General features: G+C 35.0%; 1 pseudogene across 1 annotated transcript; it reads left to right on the top strand.

Annotated features, from left to right (window-relative positions):
• The first annotated feature begins 718 nt into the window (after nt 1–718).
• Nucleotides 719–2,678, top strand: LOC149546547 (putative UPF0481 protein At3g02645 pseudogene; annotated as a pseudogene). Its single transcript, XR_016354354.1, has one exon. The product of XR_016354354.1 is annotated as a putative UPF0481 protein At3g02645 pseudogene (transcript).
• The last annotated feature ends 17,082 nt before the right edge of the window (nt 2,679–19,760 follow it).

Genomic DNA, 19,760 nt, shown 5'->3' with positions numbered 1-19,760 from the left:
TACATTTCACAATAATATATATATATATATATATATATATATATATATTTAAACTATTATCTTAATGTCATTTAAATTATCATTTGCATTCTTTAATCTTCCCTTCATAAGACAAGGACTCAAGCTCCAAGAGCTCTTGTTGATGAAGAAAACACGACTTCTGGTATCTTGGTCTTAATGTGATGAGTTAATTTATCTCTGCATATCTTGGATTACACTAAATCTACAAAATCGGATTAAAAACGAAGCGAACAAAATAATCTGACGTGTGTAAACACCGTCTCTTCAAATGTAGTTGGAGAAATGTTCTGGATGTCAATTGTGGACAACGTGAATGCCTACTTGTACCCTTTAAACTCTTCCTCTATGCCTCTGAACAAGACTAAAAAATGCTCATATGTGTCATCTTGCAATCATTCCAATCAGAGGGCCATCTGCGACTGCCTGCAATACCGGCCAGCCTTAAACATCACACACTAACCAAGAAATTAAGTTTGGAAAGTTAAGTCAAGCTTCGACTATTTAACACTTCTATTTTAGAAAGGAAGCATTAGTGTGTGATGTTTAAGCCCTTCGTACAAGACCTTTGAGAAAAACAAGTACCCTAGCAGTTTGAATAGAATCCGTAACCATTTTCGATTCTCGCTGGAAGTAGAGAAATTTTTTGGGACTTGCGTTGAAACAGAGAATGAGGTTATATATATGACCCTCTCCCTTGTTGCTTTTCAAACTTCAGCTTTGGATTATCTAATTTTCATCCCCTGCCTGGTTAGTTGCTTTGATAAATCCCATATCTGCTCCCTACCGAGACAACGGAAGTAATGAATCCAGACGAACTAAACATTGATCAAAATCTTTGGGTTATTCAGATTAAGGAAAGGGTCCAAAAGCGTTTGGAGCAAGAAGAAGAGAAGGAAATGGTGGCATCCATTTTTGGTGTGCCCAAAGAGCTCTTCACAATGAAGCCAGAAGCATATGTTCCGCAGTGCGTCTCCATTGGACCATATCACCATTGGAGATCCCAACTGTGCGAAATGGAGAGTTATAAAGTGGCTGCTGCGCGAAGATTTCAGAACATGCTAACCGGTGACTGCAACTTCGAATACGTAGTGGGAGAGGTGAAGAAGTACGACTGGCAAATCAGGAAGTGCTACCAAAAATGTCTCGACTACAAAGAGGAAGAAGCACTTGCATGGCTCATGGCTCTGGACGCGTCGTTCGTGCTCGAGTGTTTGCAGTTCTACACGAAAGGGGTGGATCACTCTTCTTCGCAACTGTCATCCCAGCTGAAACGGCTGGGCAGAAGTGCAACTCACAATGCAATTATGACAGATCTGATGAGGCTTGAGAATCAGATTCCTTTGTTCCTTCTGCAGAAGCTGCTGGAAATCCAGCTGGGTTGTCAAGATAAGGCGGAAGAAAGGCTAAGTAATCTGGTGACGCTGGCCTGTGAAGAATGGTCGCCATGTATGTTGAAGAATAGTTCGGGGCTGTGCATAAAAACGAGGGGTCACCTATTGGAGGTGCTCTACCACTCTATTGTCCCTTCAGCAGTCCTGGACGACACCTTCACTGAGAAGAATGATGACGGGAATCAGGCCCCGGAGACTGATTCAGCATACATAAAGCATGCTGTGAAAGCTTTATGGAGGGTTCTCTCTTCGCTAACAATCAGTCTTGTTCAACTTGTCTCCCTTTTCTTTGACTGTGTCTTTAAAGGAAGGGCTGCCCAGTTTGCGACACAGTTGGCGAGGAATCTCGCTTCTGCGTTTGAAACTGGTTCAATTAACCGTAATGTTGAGAGAGAATCTTCCTCTCCGGAAATCCCTCCTTCACGCGACGAGCTGGAAATTCCGTCTGTGTCCGATTTATGCTGGGCGGGAGTAAGATTCGTTCCAACCGAGGGAGACCTTAGCACAGTTCGCTTCGAACCGAGCACTGCAACTCTTTATCTTCCCAGACTGAGGTTGGATTCCAACACAGAAGTTGTTCTGAGAAATCTGGCGGCCTTCGAAGCCTCGGCAGCGCCTGGTGATTTGGCCTTCAGTCGCTACACCGATTTCATGACCGGAATCATCGACACAGAAGAAGATGTTGGGCTGCTGAGGGGAAGAGGGATTATCTGCAACCAGCTGGCAGACGACGGGAAAGTAGCAAGCCTGTGGAACGGAATGGGTAGATGCGTCAAATTGACTCGAGTTAAGTATCTGGACCAAGTTATAGCGGACGTCAACAGGCATTATAACAACAGGTAGAGCGTGGCTGAGAAGAAATGTGCAAACAAGTACATCTTTAATTCGTGGCAGCTCCTCACTGTTCTGGCCACGGGGATATTTCTGCTTATCACATGCTTCCAGACTTTTTGTTCTGTATATGACTGTAAGCGTTCGTGAAGCGACAGCGATATTTTGCACGGCTAGGCCAAGGAAGAGTTTAGTTCTTCAATTCCGGATGCTGACGGCCATTTCTTCTCTTGATATTCATTTGCTAGCAATCATTGTATCGTGATTAGACATAATAAGTGTTGGTAAACATGTAAGTTAAACAAAACATGTAGATATGATTGACATTCATCTTGATATCTAAGAGTTATATAAGTCTTACATGGTTGGATTTAGGAAAAGGAAAAAATGTATAGATTATCTATACTCTTGTGAGCACAACTTTAGAATATGGTCAAATATTATCTTAATTAGTTTTACCTACCTTATGGTTTGATACATATTTTTATCTAACACAGAGAACTGCTAAAGAGCATCATTAAGAGCCTAGTATATTATGTGGTACTTGGATGAAATTTCTTCAATAACATTCAAGTCTTTGGATTAAAATGATAATGTCAATAAAGATATAACTATAGAATATATGATATTCTAATGCAAATTAAGAATAGTTCAAGTTGAGTCAAATAATTTAACAACGATCTCTAATATACTTTATGATTATAAAGAATAGATGATATTCTAATGTGAATTAAGACTAGTACAAGTTGAGTTGAATAATAACAATATCTCTAATATACAAGTTTACATTATCTTTGATTATATAAGTCATGAAAGTATATTTTACCATTCAATTTATATGTTTTCTTTTAACTATAGCTACATGTTGACAAAACATAATGAGATTGTTTTGTCTAATATTTAATATGATGTCCATTTATTGTTTTAGTATTTTGACTTTTAGAATGTATGACAAAACTATCCATAAAATAATATTATTAGAAAAATAATTCATAATTCTAATATCCTCTAAAATGAAGCAAAATCATTGCTTTAAACTACAATAATTTTTTTTTAAATTAATCACTATCAACATCTATTCAAAGAAAACATTAGATTGCCATTTCCTTCACATATTGCTTTCCTTAGTTGTAATATTAAAAACTTATAAACATAATTAAAAGGCTAAATATTCATTGTTAGGTTGTAAGAGTATATGATGTGAGCTCTATTGGAAAAATAGAACAACAGTAAAAAATAAGAGAAGAAAGAACTTTCAGCTTGTTATTCTATTGATTAATAGATGCAAATTTATACAATAGTTGAACTAAAAAAATTCCTAAATGACTGCTAATTAGATTGAACACAAACTACTTCATGATTGACTAAACACACAAACTTGATAGCTAACTAAAATTTATGGACACCTAACTCAAACACATCTACAATAAGAACTTGATTCAAACTAAGACTCTTTGACTCACACCTATACCAAACTTTTGTTTCCAACAACTCAATAAAGTTTGGCAAATGTGCAACAATTATTTATTGACTACTTGGAACAATAACTCTAACAAGCTTTGTACTACAGTTCCTAGTGGAGGTCAAAAATTCGGATGCAAAACCTGCATGTTAATTGAAGGGAGTAGAAAAAATGGAAAACAATAATTTTTTTGGAAGTAAATGAGATTGCTCCTATGCCAAAATCAAATAACTTTCACATTTTAAAATCATGTGCTTTCATACTAGCTTCTCCAATTAAATATTATTGTCTACGGAGTCAATAACTCCATGTTGACTTATTCATTCTGATGCCAATATTTGTTTATTTATAATATAACATTTTATTTATGTGAACTTCTTGAGTTATTCTGTTGAATTTTGTGGACTGTCGATCTATTTTGAATTATTATTATAATATTAACTCTTATTAGATTGTATTTTATTTATTTTTTAATAAAAATATAATGATCAACCTTAATATATTAGCTTAGAATTCATCAATAAATATAGAATATAAATTACTTTTGTTTTTTGTGACTTGATTTTTTTTTAATATCGATGTATAAGCTCTTTTTTATTGGTATAATAGAGTAAGGGGTCTATCTACTCCATGAATTATATTGAAATAAAAATAAATACATATTTTACTTCCTAGACAACATTTAGTTAATTATTAAAAGTTTTTCAACTATTCTAATATTTGTAATCTTAAATTTAACGGGGTGACTTCTAAAATATTTATTTACTCTTGTTACACCCTACTAAAAAGGAAAGTCAAAATTTCAAATAATATTTAATATGCAAAAATGATTTATCTTGTGGTAGAAGAAGATTTCGTTTGCCTCATGCCTATAATGATTTTCTCCTTATTTGCATATTTAAAATGATCTAATACTTAGATTTTGGTGAAGTTTTTTTATCAACTTCTATATCTCCATTCAAGTTGGAGAGTGGATAATATTTTCCTTTGGAGGAGATTTTCTCTATACCCATTAAAGGGTATAAATTGTTTAGAGAGGTGTCAAAGTTTGTATTTTTATTTATGATGGCACAACATAGCCATCTATAATAGAGTGGATTGAACCATACTTGTCAAACAAAAATTGTAGACCAAGCACTAAGGCCAAATCATAATTCATATGGTCATATCGAGCATTTTCATATTGTGCACTCAATGAAATGACACAATGTTGGGGATCCATGATAATTGACCATGTGGGTTTAGCATACATGACCAACTATCATTTTTCAATTAGTAAGCTTATTTATTGAAAACAAAATTTTGATGTGTGTGTGTGTGTGATAATTCAAAATTAAATGTTTTTGCATAGTTATGACCACTGAAATTCCTAAATTACATCAATAAATAAATGAATTATTACAAACTTTAAATACAAACTTGGTGAAAGTAGATAGCTATTTAATTTTTAATGTAGTCATCTTAAACAAATAAAATAGTAGAGAAATTGAAAGGAATTTAATAAAGGTATAGTTATTTAAAGTCGAGGCCACAAAGGGAATGCTACAAATAAATTTACCTACCTTCATTGAAAAGGCTTCTCATGAAACGACGGGCCATGAATTGATATTTATAGAAGTGGGGCTAGAAAAGGCTAGAAAAGTCATGAAAGTATATTTTACTATTCAATTTATATGTTTTCTTTTAACTATAGCTACATGTTGACAAAATAGAATGAGATCATTTTGTATAATATTTAATATGATGTCCATTTATTATTTTAGTATTTTGACATTTAGAATGTATGACAAAACTATCCATAAAATAACATTATTAGAAAAATATTATGATAATTCTAATATCCTCTAAAGTGAATCAAAACCATTCCTTTAAACTACAATAAAAATTTTTAAAATCAATCACTATCAACATGTATTCAAAGAAAACATTAGATTGTCATTTCCTTCACATATTACTTTTCTCGGTTGTAATATTAAAAACTTGTAAACATAATTAAAATGCTAAATATTAATTGTGAGGTTGTAAGAGTATATGATGTGAACTCTTTTGGAAAAATAGAACAAGAGTAAAAAATAAGAGAAGAAATAACTCTCAGCTTGTTATTCTATTGAATAATAGATGCAAATTTATAGAATAGTTGACCCAACAACATTCATAAATGACTACTAATTAGATTGGAAACAAACTACTTCATGATTAACAACACAAACAAACTTGACAGCTAACTAAAACTTATGGATACCTAACTCAAACACATCTAAAATACGAACTTGATTCAAACTAGGACTCTTTGACTCACACCTAAACTTAACTAGACCAAGTTAATTAGTTTTATCCTTCTTATTGTTTGATGCATATTTTTATCTAACACAATGAACTACTAAAGATCATTATTAAGAGCCTAGTATATTATGTCGTAAGGATGAAATTTCCTCAATGACATTCATGCCTTTGGATCAAAATGATAATACCAATAAAGAGATAACAATAGAATATATGATATTCTAATGCAAATTAAGACTAGTTCATGGTGAGTCAAATAATTTAACAATGATCTCTAATATCGTTTATGATTATAAAAAGTAGATGATATTGTAATGTGAATTAAAACTAGTACAAGTTGAGTTGAATAATAACAATGATCTCTAATATACAAGTTTTGATTATCTTTGACTATATTAGTCATGAAAGTATATTTTACGATTTAATTTATATGTTTTCTTTTTACTATAGCTACATGTTGACAAAATAGAATGAGATTTTTTTGTCTAATATTTAATATGATGTCCATTTATTATTTTAGTATTTTGACTTTTAAGCCATCCTACTCTAATTTTGTTGCACAATTACATTTGTCTATGTTGCTAGAGACTGCTAATTTTAATGTAACATTTCTTAGGAGCGATTAGGCAGATAATAGAGGAGGGCCCAAGTGTGATGAAAATAAATGAGGAGGCAAGGAAAATCTAGAACAAGGATAACATCAAGGAGGTTGTGAAGGTAAGGTCCTTTGACTTGTTGTGAAGATCTTCAATCTTTTTTTGAATGATGATATGGTAAAGGCTATTAAGTATGAGAAAAATAGATTAAAGATAATTGATTTTTTTCCCATGAGTATTAAGCATTTTATTTATAGATATTTCTTGGATGGTTGGTTTAATAACGTTGGGGAAAGAAATTGGGGATTATGGTTAGTTCTAGTAGAATGATACATAAGGGGTTGTTAGTTATTTTCCTAAGAATCATTGTATGTAGGAAGAAGTTATGGAAAAAGGACTCTACAATGTTGACCAAAACCTACTTAGGGCCTTAACATGGGCCCTTGATATAAAATATGAATAATTCACTACATATTCCTTACCATACAACGTCAAATTGAGAGACATTAGGGTAGAGTACTAGTATTTTTTCCCTGATATGTTAAAATGCCTAGGGTAAGTCCTCTATATTAAAGATTCTAAAATCAACACACCCCATGTAAATTCTTATATCCTAGTTTCTCTTAACCCTAATATTTTCATGAAGTAATTTCAATAAAAATTGATGGGGATAACTATTGTTGGGGAATTTCTAAGCTTGGGGATGTTGAGGCTTGTTTTTATTGTAAATTGAATCGGCACAATAAAAAATATTATTTTTCTGTACAAAATATTCAAAAGGAATTTACTATACTAATGGCCCTCCTCCTTAGTACGATGAAAGCAATAACGTAAAGAATGTCAATAAGCCTAATGTAGAAAAAAATGGAATATTAATAGTAACCCTAGGGTGGAAATTAATAATTCTCTTGAAGGGACTCGTGATGGGCTTTTGGATTTTGTGACTCTTAGTAATCCCTTTTTTGAGGTCAAATATGAAGTTTAAACTATCAATCAGTGCATGCATGTTAACTATTAATATTTACATTCAAAAGTGGAATATAAAAGTCCTTAAAAATCTTGATAGAAAATACATTGTTATGAACTAGTGCAACAATTTTAATGACAAAGATGTTATTTGTCTTTGAGAAATCAACATTACATTACACCAATCCATTTAATACCCTAGCTTTTTTTTATGTGACAAGGATAAGTTCTTATACTAAGCAAATAAAAGAGGAAAAAATGGTGTGAATATCCTTATTGGACCAAGATGGATTGATACATTAATACCTCATAACACTTCCCCTTGTCACAAAGCCATTTGGTCAATATTTAAATATAATGACTACACCTTGGGAATTATTAAGATCTATTCCTTAAATGATTACAAAGAAGGAATTAGTTTATGGGATTTGATGTTAGTTAATTTACCCTAGGCTAATTGGGTATTTATTGGAAATTTTAATAAGATTGAGAATATTCAAGATAAAGTTTAGGGATCAAGACAAAAATTTAAAGGGAGTAATCTATTTTTCGGTCTAATTCCAAAAGAATATTTAATGTAAACGATCCTTTGGATAAGAATAAAAAATATTTGGATTTCATATGGTATACCTAGTGTAATAGTCAGAAAAACAAGAATAGGATTTGGGTAAAAGCACAAACCTATGTCACCCTTTTGTAAAGGAAAAGGCTAACAAAAGTATAATTGTTCACCTTCAATGACTTAAAATACGTAATATTATTTTGAATTTGGGAATCAAGTAAACTAATGAAATGTGTAGAAATGGATTAATTTTAGGATTATAATTTTTAATAATTATTTGGAATAAGAATTGATATATTTTCCTAGTTTTTATAGATAATTTTTTAGGGGTTGAAAAATGTTGAAAATTAGGGTTCTAGTTCCCACCACAAAACTATATGCAAATAAACTTATTTCCCTTTAATCTCAGACTATGTTATAGATAACATATATATCTAGAATAATCAAAAATAAAAATTGGCTTTAGTATTATATTCTCTCTTTTATAAGGATTAAAATTTCAACTCACTTGAAATTGATAGTTTTCATCTCCCACCTCATTTTTCAAAACGAATATATTCTAACCTCGAGAAAAATTATACATTGTAGAAGAGGACTCTCTCCTCTAGAATGTCATATAATTTTTAGATTTTTTTGATATGATTTAATATTTTTTTCTTTCTCAAAACCCACATCTTTGTGAGTGTTAAAATACATGATTGTGAAATTTTTGAATTTTAATATACTATATCTAATTAAAACACTATAAAATCTACATTAGAATATTCTTGACTCTAAGCTCTATAAAGTGGTGTTTATATGTTATTTATGCATACTTTATAGGATCTACCAAAACCAACTCACATTTGGTATCTCTTGTCAACCTAGAAAATAACCCATTATGGTTTATCTTCCTATCATGTTGGATCATTCCCCCATCGTTGCTTGTATTAATTACCTTGAATCTTTCTATAGTAAGAAACCCCTTCGGAAGAGCCTTTTTAAACTTAATGTCTCCCACCCTTGCCACTTGTCAACACTGGATTGGTTCATTTTTTGCTTTGTCATTTGACCTCTCCAACTGGGTACCATGTGGCATCATTTCATTCACTGCCTACTTTTCCACGTCACTGTGCCATGTCACTATGCTACATCATTAGTCACTATGTCACTATCCTAGTCAATATTTTTCCATGTCATCAGTGACATAGTGACCTTGCAACATGTGTCATCTTCTGTCATGTCAATACTTCAAGAAGCATACTATGTCTAAAGCCTCTACCACGTGTCACTTTCAAATTTGTCATTCGATGCCACTTGTCACCATGTGTCACTATGTGGTTGGCTCTCTAGGTCCACATCATCACTGAGTCATCCTGCTAAGTGACCCACATGATCTTGCCAATTTTTGAGTTTTCTAGAAGGTTGCTTGTCAAAATTTTAACTTTTTGGGAGGTCGCCATGTCACTACTAGTGAAATCATCCCATTTTTTTGTGGCGACATGGCGACCACCGAAGTTCTTAACTTTTCCAGTGACAGTTCTAACTTTTTCAGGGATAGTTCTTGGTCTAATCAAAATTTTGGTTTTAGTGCCCAACTGACTATCCACGGTGGGCCCCTCCTTCTAACCTAGGACTTCCCAAAAGGAATGCAAGTGCTAGAGTATTTAAACACCAAAATTCTCCCCGCCTGCTCAATGTGGGATATATGGTTTATAAAAAAATCCCCTTTCTCTATTCTACACGTCCAATATTTTCTTCTTCTTTTAATAATGATTGAACCCTCATGAATTCAAGTTTGGTGGCCACATATTTAATCCTCTTCTCCACATCCATGAGATTCATAGATCTGGTAGCAAGTTCAACATCTTGAAAAACCCTCTTCGCCCCAATCCTTTTCAGTTGATGCCAAAATTGCTTCCCTTTCTCATGATGTGAATTCTTTCCCAATGTTGACATGGTCCAATTTTACTTTTTATTGGTAGCTTTCAAGTCTTAGCCACCTCTGTTGGTTACTTTGCTTTTGGATAGGAGAAAGAACTTTGAAGCCCATTCTACCTTTACTGCCTTTGAGTTGGGATTGCAGATTCTTCCTTGCATGGCACCTCCCTTTTTTTTTATAGATCCCCCTATCACTAATGCCAATTAAAGCTCTTATATAAAATGGCTTGCTTCAATGTGGAACTCCCCTATAATGCATGGGTCTTCTTGTTCTTAACTGGCGGCTTCTTCCTGCTTTTCTTTTGCCTTTGCAAATGACAACTCACCTATTCTTTTTTATGTGTGAGATACTTTGTAATTGCTGGTGCCTCTCCTTTTAAGGCATTGATGAATTTTCCTATTGCCTCTTCTTCAAATTCATAATTTAACATATGTAGCTCTGTGCTATCTAAATAAGCATCAAAATCATTGTTTCTTCTATTCAAATTGGCTCCTCAACAAGCACCAGAGAGCTGTTTGCATGCAAGGCACATCTTTCTCCATCAACAAAGGCATAAAGATCCATTATTGGCCTTTTCTAAGCATGAATAATTACACTTTCTCTATGGGGGCAAGGGAAAACCGTGCTTGCAAAACCAAATAAGAAGAGGCTTTACATTTTTGTGAACTAAGGAGACTTTGAAACAAACTTTAAACTTATACACATGGGGCTCACTTATTTGAGTCAAAACAAAAATAGAGAAAAGGTTGCACCCACCCTTTAATAGGATAGAATCCAGTCTTTGGAAAAGTAACCCTATTTCTTGGATTAATATCAAGCCATCTAAATTTAATGATTGACCATATCACTTTCTCCAGATAATTATACTAATCAATTTTTTACCTCCAAAATTAAACCCTCATGAAAATATTTTAAGAAAACTTTGGTGCGGAAACAACTTCCTACACTAATCTCTTAAGAGAAGTATGGTGCAAATCCTATTAAAATCTTTTACACTTATAGATTCAATATCATGTAAACAACAATATTTTAGCCAACCAAGCATAAAGAAAATAGATAGAGAAAGAAACACATAACTCAAAGATTTTTCAGTGGGGAAAAACCTTTCGGTAAAACAACCCCACCCCTCCAGAACCTGCACAATGTATTATCTTCAACACAAGGTTACAATACACTTGCAATGCAAGTTCAATAGTGACAACAGAAGACACCAGTAGCAACTCACAGTACCAAAAATACACTTTCTTGCATACCACCTCTTTGCAACCCTAAAAATTCTTATAACATGTGCTTCACTTTAGGGCTACTCCCAAAGGTAACCGTATTAGGGTTTTACCATTCTCCAAGAAAATAGTAACCCTAAAAAATGATAGAGGTAGAGTGTACAGTACTCAAATTTATCAGTTGCCACATGTCTTCACCTATCATTGAATCTTTCTAACATAGCTCTTACGTGTCATAGGATTCCATCATAACCATTTTAGCAATGATCTCCTTATACACAATTCAAGATGCCGACACATCAATATTATTTGCAAGAAATACATTTTACAAAATAAATAATAAGAATAGGAATTATCCAAGGTTGAGACACCTTATACCTAACACTCTCCCACTTGTCAAACACCTTGTAAGAGCAACAAGAACATAACAGGAACTAACTGCTATAGGCCAAAAGGCCCATAGACTCCGAACACCATCTGAACTTCTTAGTGCCCACTGGTTTCTTTAATGCATCTACAACATTCTTCACAGCATCTACCTTCTCCAAATTTACCTTTCCATCTTCCACCATATCTCTCACAAAGTGAAACTACACATCAATGTGCCTCGTTCTGGCATGTAAAGTTGGATTCTTCGCAAGGAAAATAGCGCTCTGACTATCACACCAAATAGTAATCTATTCTGCATCAACACCAACATCAGAACACAATCTCTTAATCCAAATGGCTTCCTTACAAGCATGAGTAGCAGCCATGTACTTAGCTTCTGTAGTGGACAAAGCAACCATAGGTTGTCGCTTGCTCATCCAACTGATGGCACCACCAAACATAGTGAACACATAAGCATTGGTGGATCTCTTGCGGTCAATATCACCTGCCCAATCTGAATCCACAAACCCATGAATACAAACTGAATGAAAAAATCTAGAAGAGTTACCATGATAACATATGGATTAATCTGATGTACCCCTCAAATATTTGAATACTCGCTTAACTACATCCTAATGTACTCATCCAAGATTAGCAATAAACTGACTCAGGACTCCCACTACTTGGGCAATGTCTGGTCTAGTACAGACCATAGAATACATAAGACTGCCAACTGCACTAGCATAAGGTACTCTACTCATGTCCTCCACCTCACTAGGAGATTTTGGACAATCATCTACAAATAAATTTGTTCCCACAGAAATAGGAACACATAGTGGTCTACAATCTGCCATGCTGAACCTGTCCAACACATACTTCACATACTTACTCTGACTCAACCAAAGTTTTTTGTTAGACCTATCTCTACTGATTTCCATACCCAAGATGTACCTAGCTGCCCAAGATCTTTCATCTCAAACTATGCTAATAACTGAGATTTAAAATCAGAAATCATACCCTTACCCTTCCTAAACAACAACATATCATCAACATATAGTGCAACAATAAGAAGGTGATCATTTTCAACTCTGAAATAAACACAATGATCTGATTTCGATCTTACAAATCCAATTGACAACACAAAGGCATCAAACTTAAGGTACCACATCCTAGGAGATTACTTCAAACCATATAGAGATTTCTTTAATATGAAAACTAAAGATTCTTTACCTTTAACAATGTAGTGCTCAGGCTGTGACATATAAATCTCTTCCTCCAAATCACCATGAAGGAAAGTTGTCTTCACATTCATTTGTTCTATCTCTAAATCATATGATGCAACAAGAGATAATAGAAATCTAATGGATGTCAACTTTAAAATAGGAGAGAATATTTCACCATAATCTATTCCCTCTACCTCTGAACACCCCTTTGCAACCAATCTAACTTTGTACCTTTCAACACTGCAATCTGTACAAAATTTTTTCTTGAAAACCCATTTACAAGCAACAGATTTTCTCCCTTTAGGAAAAGGTACAAGGTCCCAAGTTTTATTTTTCTCTAATGAAGCCATCTCATCATCCATAGCCTCAATCCAAGAACCTACATCTTCCATGCCCCAAGCCTCTTTCATAGATCTAGGCTCATCAGTGTTAGTAATCAAAGCAAAAGCACAACTGAAATCTAACATAGAATAACCAAACCTTTCTGGTTGCTTTCTTTCTCTTGTGGATCTCATCAAGGGTTGTGGTTGAGGTTTTTCTTCCTCTTCTTCTGAACTGTTAGAGCTGCTAGAGCTCTCCTCATCATTGGACCCAATATGGTCTCTCTATTCAGTCTTCTCAGGGGTAGGAGGCAATTGAACAACATATTTTTCCTTTTCTTTTTCATCTGGTTGTAGCACAATAGGAGAAGATGTTAGCTCTCTAAAAATAACATTTCTACTATACAACACCTTACTAGTCATAGGATCCCAAAGCTTGTATCCTTTCACACTAGCACTGTGTCCGATGAAAATACATTTAACAGCTTTGTTTTCCAACTTAGATCTTTTCTCCTTTGGAACATGTGCATAAGCTTCACAACCAAAAATATGAAGATTTCTAATTGAAGGCTTCTTAATAGACCACACCTCCATGGGTGTCTTACCAACAAGGGCTGATGTAGGAGATCTATTAACCAGATAGCAAGGAGTGGCCACAGCTTTGGCCCAGAACCTTTGTTCTAAACCAACTCCACTAAGCATACTCCTAGCCTTCTCCATCAATGTCTTGTTCATTCTCTCTGCAACTCTAGTTTGTTGTGGGGTATAAGGAGTTGTCTTATGCCTCTCGATACCTTGTTCTTTACAAAATTGTTCAAACTCTACTGAGAAAAACTCACCACCATTGTCAGTTCCTACACACTTAATCTTCTTACTAGTCTGATTCTCTACAAGGGCTTTAAATTCCTTGAATCGACTAAAGACTTGTGCCTTACTTTTAAGGAAATAAATCCATGTCCTTCTACTGTAATCATCTATGAAAGATACAAAAAATATAGACTTGGAGATTGAAGGAACTTTTACAGGACCAAATACATCAGAATGAATAAGATCCAAAACATCAGAAGATTTGTGAGAACTAGAGTAAAATTGAAGACAATTTTGTTTACCATAGACACAATGTTCACAGAAGTCGAATTCAAGATTGCAATCATTTAACCCCTCAACGAGATTTTTATTTTTTAGGGTTTTGAGACCCTTTTCACCAATGTGACCAAATCTCAAATGCCACAACATTGTCTTTTCTACAGGAAGCTTACCTTCCAAAGTGTTTGCATTACCATCAGAACCAATAACCATAGTATTGTTCACTACTTGTTCAGATGGTGAGGATGAAGAACTATTACATAGAGGAGTACATGCATCTACCTGAAATAAGGTACCTCTCCTAGTACCCCTTGCAAGCACTATCAATCCTCTTATCATCTTGCATCCTTCTTTCAAAAAAACAACTTGCACACCTACATCATTCAACATACTTACAGATAATAGGTTTTGTGCCAAACCTGGAATGTGCATAACTCCATTGATTCCCTTTACTCATCCATCAGGAAATTTGATAGTGACCCTTTCTCGTCCAACTATCTTTAGGTGAGAATCATCACCCAAGTACACCTTTCCACCATCGAACTCTTCATATTTTGAGAACCAATTTTGATGAGAGGTCATATTTTGAGAATAGAAGACTCTAGTAGCAACTCACAGTACCAACAATACGCTTTCTCGCATCCACCTCTTCGCAACCCTAAAAATTCTTATATCATGCGCTTCACTTTTAGGGCTACTCCCAAAGGTAACCATATTAGGGTTTTACCATTCTCTGAGAAAATAGGAACCCGAACCCCACTATTGGGGTAGAGTGTACAGTACTTAAATTTATCAGTTGCCACATGTCTTCACCTATCATTGAATCTTCCTAACATAGCTTTTACGTGTCATAGGAATCCTTCATAACCCTTTTAGCTATGATCTCCTTATACACAATTAAAGATGCTGACACATCAACATTATTTGCAAGAAATACATATTACAAAATAAATAATAAGAATAGGAATTATCCAAGGTTGAGATATCTTATTCCTAACATTCTCCCACTTGTCGAACACCTTGTAAGAGCAACAACAACATAACAGGAACTAACTGCTATAGGCCAAAAGGCCTATAGACTCTGAACACCATCTGAACTTCTCAGTGCCCACTGGTTTCATTAATGCATTTGCAACATTGTTCATAGTATCCACCTTCTCCAAATTTACCTTTCCATCTTCCACCATATCTCTCACAAAGTGAAACTACACATCAATGTACTTCGTTCTGGCATGAAAAGTTGGATTCTTTGCAAGGCAAATAACACTCTGACTGTGACACCAAATAGTAATCTATTTTGCACCAGTACCAACATTAGAACACAATCTCTTAAGTCAAATGGCTTCCTTACAAGCATGAGTAGTAGCCATGTACTTAGCTTCTATAGTGGATAAAGCAACCACAAGTTGTCGCTTGCTCATCCAACTGATGGCACCACCAAACATAGTGAACACATAAGCACTAGGGGATCTCCTACAGTCAATATCACCTGCCCAATCTGAATCCACAAACCCATGAATACAAACTAAATGCAGAGATCTAGAAGAGTTACCATGATAACATATGGAGTAATCTGATGTACCCCTCAAATATCTGAATACTCACTTAACTACATCCCAATGTACTTGTCTAGGATTAGCCATAAAACAACTCAGGACTCCCACTGCTTGGGCAATGTCTGGTCTAGTATAGACCATAGCATACATAAGACTGCCAACTATACTAGCATAAGGTACTCTACTCATTTCCTCCATCTCACTAGGAGATTTTGGACAATCATCTACAGATAACTCTGCTCCCATAGGAATAGGAACACATAGTGGTCTACAATTTGCCATGCTGAACCTATCCAACACAGACTTCACATACTTACTCTAACTCAGCCAAAGTGTTATGTTAGACCTGTCTCTACTGATTTCCATACCCAAGATGTACCTATCTGCCCCAAGATCTTTCATCTCAAATTGTGCTGACAACTAAGATTTAAAATCAGAAATCATACCCTTACCCTTTCCAAATAGCAACATATCATCAACATATAATGCAACAATAAGAAGGCAATCATTTTCAACTCTAAAATAAACACAATGACCTTATTTCAATCTTACAAATCCAATTGACAATACAAAGGCATAAAACTTAAGGTACCACATCCTAGGAGATTGCTTCAAACCATATAGAGATTTCTTTAATCTGCAAACTAAGGATTCTTTACCTTTAACAATGTAGTGCTTAGGATGTGACATATAAATCTCTTCCTCCAAATCACCATGAAGGAAAGCTATCTTCACATCCATCTATTCTATCTCTAAATCATATGATGCAGCAAGAGATAACAAAAATCTAATTGATGTCAACTTTGCAATAGGAGAGAATATTTCACCATAATCTATTCCCTCTACCTATGAATACCCCTTTGCAACTAATCTAGCTTTGTACCTTTCAACACTCCCATCTATACAGAATTTCTTCTTGAACACCCATTTACAACCAACAGATTTTCTCCCTTTAGGAAAAGGTACAAGGTCCCAAGTTTTGTTTTTCTCTAATGAAGCCATCTCATCATCCATAGCCTCAATCCAGGAACCTACATCTTCCATGCCCAAAGCCTCTTTCATAGATGTAGGCTCATCAATGTTAGTAATCAAAGAAAAAGCATAACTGGAATCTAACATGGAATAACTAAACCTTTCAGGTTGCTTTCTTTCTCTTGTGGATCTCCTTAAGGGCTATGGTTGAGGTTGTTCTTCCTCTTCTTTTAAACTATCAGAGCTGCTAGAGCTCTCCTCACCATTAGACCCAACATGGTCTCTCTGTTCAATCTTCTCAGGGGTAGGAGGCAACTAAACAACATCTTTTTCATTTTTTTCTTTTTCATCTAGTTGTAGCACAATAGGAGAAGATGTTAGCTCTCTAAAAATAACATTTCTACTCTACAACACCTTACTAGTCATAGGATCCCAAAGCTTGTATCCTTTCACACCAGCACTGTAGCTGATGAAAATATGTTTAACAGCTTTGTTTTACAACTTAGATCTTTTCTCCTTTGGAACATGTGCATAAGCTTCACAACCAAAAACAAGAAGATGTCTAATTGAAGGCTTCTTACCAGACCACACCTCCATGCGTGTCTTACCAACAAGGGCTGATGTAGGAGATTTGTTAACCAGATAGCAAGCAGTGGCCATAGCTTCAACCCAAAACCTTTGTTCTAAACTAGCTCCACTAAGCATACTCCCAGCCTTCTCCATCATTGTCCTATTCATTCTCTCTGCAACTCCATTTTTCTATGGGGTATAAGGAGTTGTCTTATGCCTCTCGATAGCTTGTTCTTTAGAGAATTGTTCAAACTCTGCTAAGCAAAACTCACCACCATTGTCAGTTCTCACACACTTAATCTTCTTACTAGTCTGATTCTCTACAAGGGCTTTAAATTCCTTGAATCAACTAAAGACTTGTCTCTTACTTTTAAGGAAATAAATCCATGTCCTTCTACTATAATCATCTATGAAAGATATAAAAAATACAGACTTGGAGATTGAAGGAACTTTTACAGGACCAAATACATCAGAATGAATAAGATCCAAAACATCAGAAGATTAGTGAGAACTAGAGTAAAACTAAACATGGTTTTGTTTACCATAGACATAGTGTTGACAGAAGTTGAACTCCAGATTATAATCATTTAACCCCTCAATGAGATTTTTATTTTTCAGGGTTCTGAGATCCTGTCAACCAACGTGACCAAATCTCATATGCCACAACATTGTCTTTTCTGTAGGAAGCTTTCCTTCCAAAGTGTTTGCATTGCCATCGAAACTAATAACCACAGTATTCTTCACTGCTCATTTAGATGGTGAGGATGAAGAACTATTACATAGAGGAATACATGCATCTAGCTGAAATAAGGTACCTCTCCTAGTACCCTTTGCAAGCACTATCGATCCTCTCATCATCTTGTATCCTTCTTTCAAAAAAACAACTTGCACACCTACATCATTCAGCATACCTATAGATAATAGGTTTCATGCCAAACCTAGAATGTACATAACTCCATTGATTCCCTTTACTCGTCCATCAGGAAATTTGATAGTGACCCTTCCACATCCAACTATCTTGAGGTGAGAATCATCACCCAAGTACACCTTTCCACCATCAAACTCTTCATAATTTGAGAACCAGTTCTGATGAGAGGTCATGTGAAAAGATGCACCCGAGTCAACCAAACACACATCATCAAATGCATGGGCTGCCAAAGCTATGATGAATGCATCGCCATCTTCTTGAGATCTTTTTGAAGTTGAATCTAAACCTTTCTTCTTCTTCTTTGGCTCTTTGCAATCTTTATGAAAGTGCCCAGGTTTATCATAGTTCCAACATTTTTCCTTGGACTTATTGGAAGCCTTTGACTTCCCACAAGATTTGGATCTACCCTTATTGTCAGTCTTATTGTCATTTTTCTTCCCTCTTTTCATGGATCACCCACAAACAACAAGGGCTTCTTTTTCTAAAACAAAAGCCTTTCTTTGCATCTCCCTTGATAGCAGCGAAGACACCACATCATCCATTTTGAAAGTGACTAACATGCTTCTGAGAGCCATCACAAGATGGTCCCATGAATCTGGTAAAGAATAAAAAAGTGTGTAGCAACGATCCTTCTCCTCTAACTTGACACTAGTAGATGTCAACTGTGCAGCCAGCAGATTAAATGCATTTAAATGATCCATTAAGGATCCACCTTCCTCCATTCATAGAGAGTACAACTTCTTCCTCATGAACAACTTGTTCACCAAAGATTTGGCCTGATACACAACCCCAAGTCTTTCCCACAAACTATATGCAGTTTTCTCATCTAGAACATTCAGAAGGATTGCATCAGTTAAACAGAGTCTTATGACACCCTTAGCTTTACGGTATTTGATATACCAATCTGGTTGAGCTACAATTTCTAGGCTTGTAGCATTTGAAATCACTTCCAATAGGTCACGATCTTCCAACATGTCTTCCATCTTGAGTTTCCACAACTCGAAATTAGTGCCATTCTTCCATATGATGAACTTGCCATCCTCCACCTCCATTCTTCCATATGATGAACTTGCCATCTCAATCTGCAAATAATATTTAGGATGCTCTGCACAAGACTCCCACTCAACTTGAGATTAGCTCAAAAAACCCTACCCAAAAACTAGGATCAAAAGTTGATCAGGCTCTGATACCACTTGTAAGGAAACTCAGGTGCAGAAACAGCTTCCTACACCAATCTATTAAGAGAAGTATGGTGCAAATCCTATTAAATTTCTTTTACACTTATAGATTCAATATCATGTAAACAACAATATTAGAACAAATGAAGCATAAAGAAAATAGACAAAGAAAGAAACACATAACACAAAGATTTTCCAGTGGGGAAAAACCTTTCGGTAAAACAACCCCACCCCTCCAGAACCTACACAATGTATTATCTTCAACACAAGGTTACAATACACTTGCAATGCAAGTTTAACAA

The sequence above is a fragment of the Cupressus sempervirens genome, chromosome 7 (genome assembly GCF_028749045.1).
Source record: "Cupressus sempervirens isolate cs-2001-9-10 chromosome 7, ASM2874904v1, whole genome shotgun sequence".
NCBI lineage: Eukaryota > Viridiplantae > Streptophyta > Pinopsida > Cupressales > Cupressaceae > Cupressus > Cupressus sempervirens.
The sequence above is the reverse complement of the archived record's forward strand: the minus strand, read 5'-3'. Positions and strand labels throughout refer to the sequence as shown.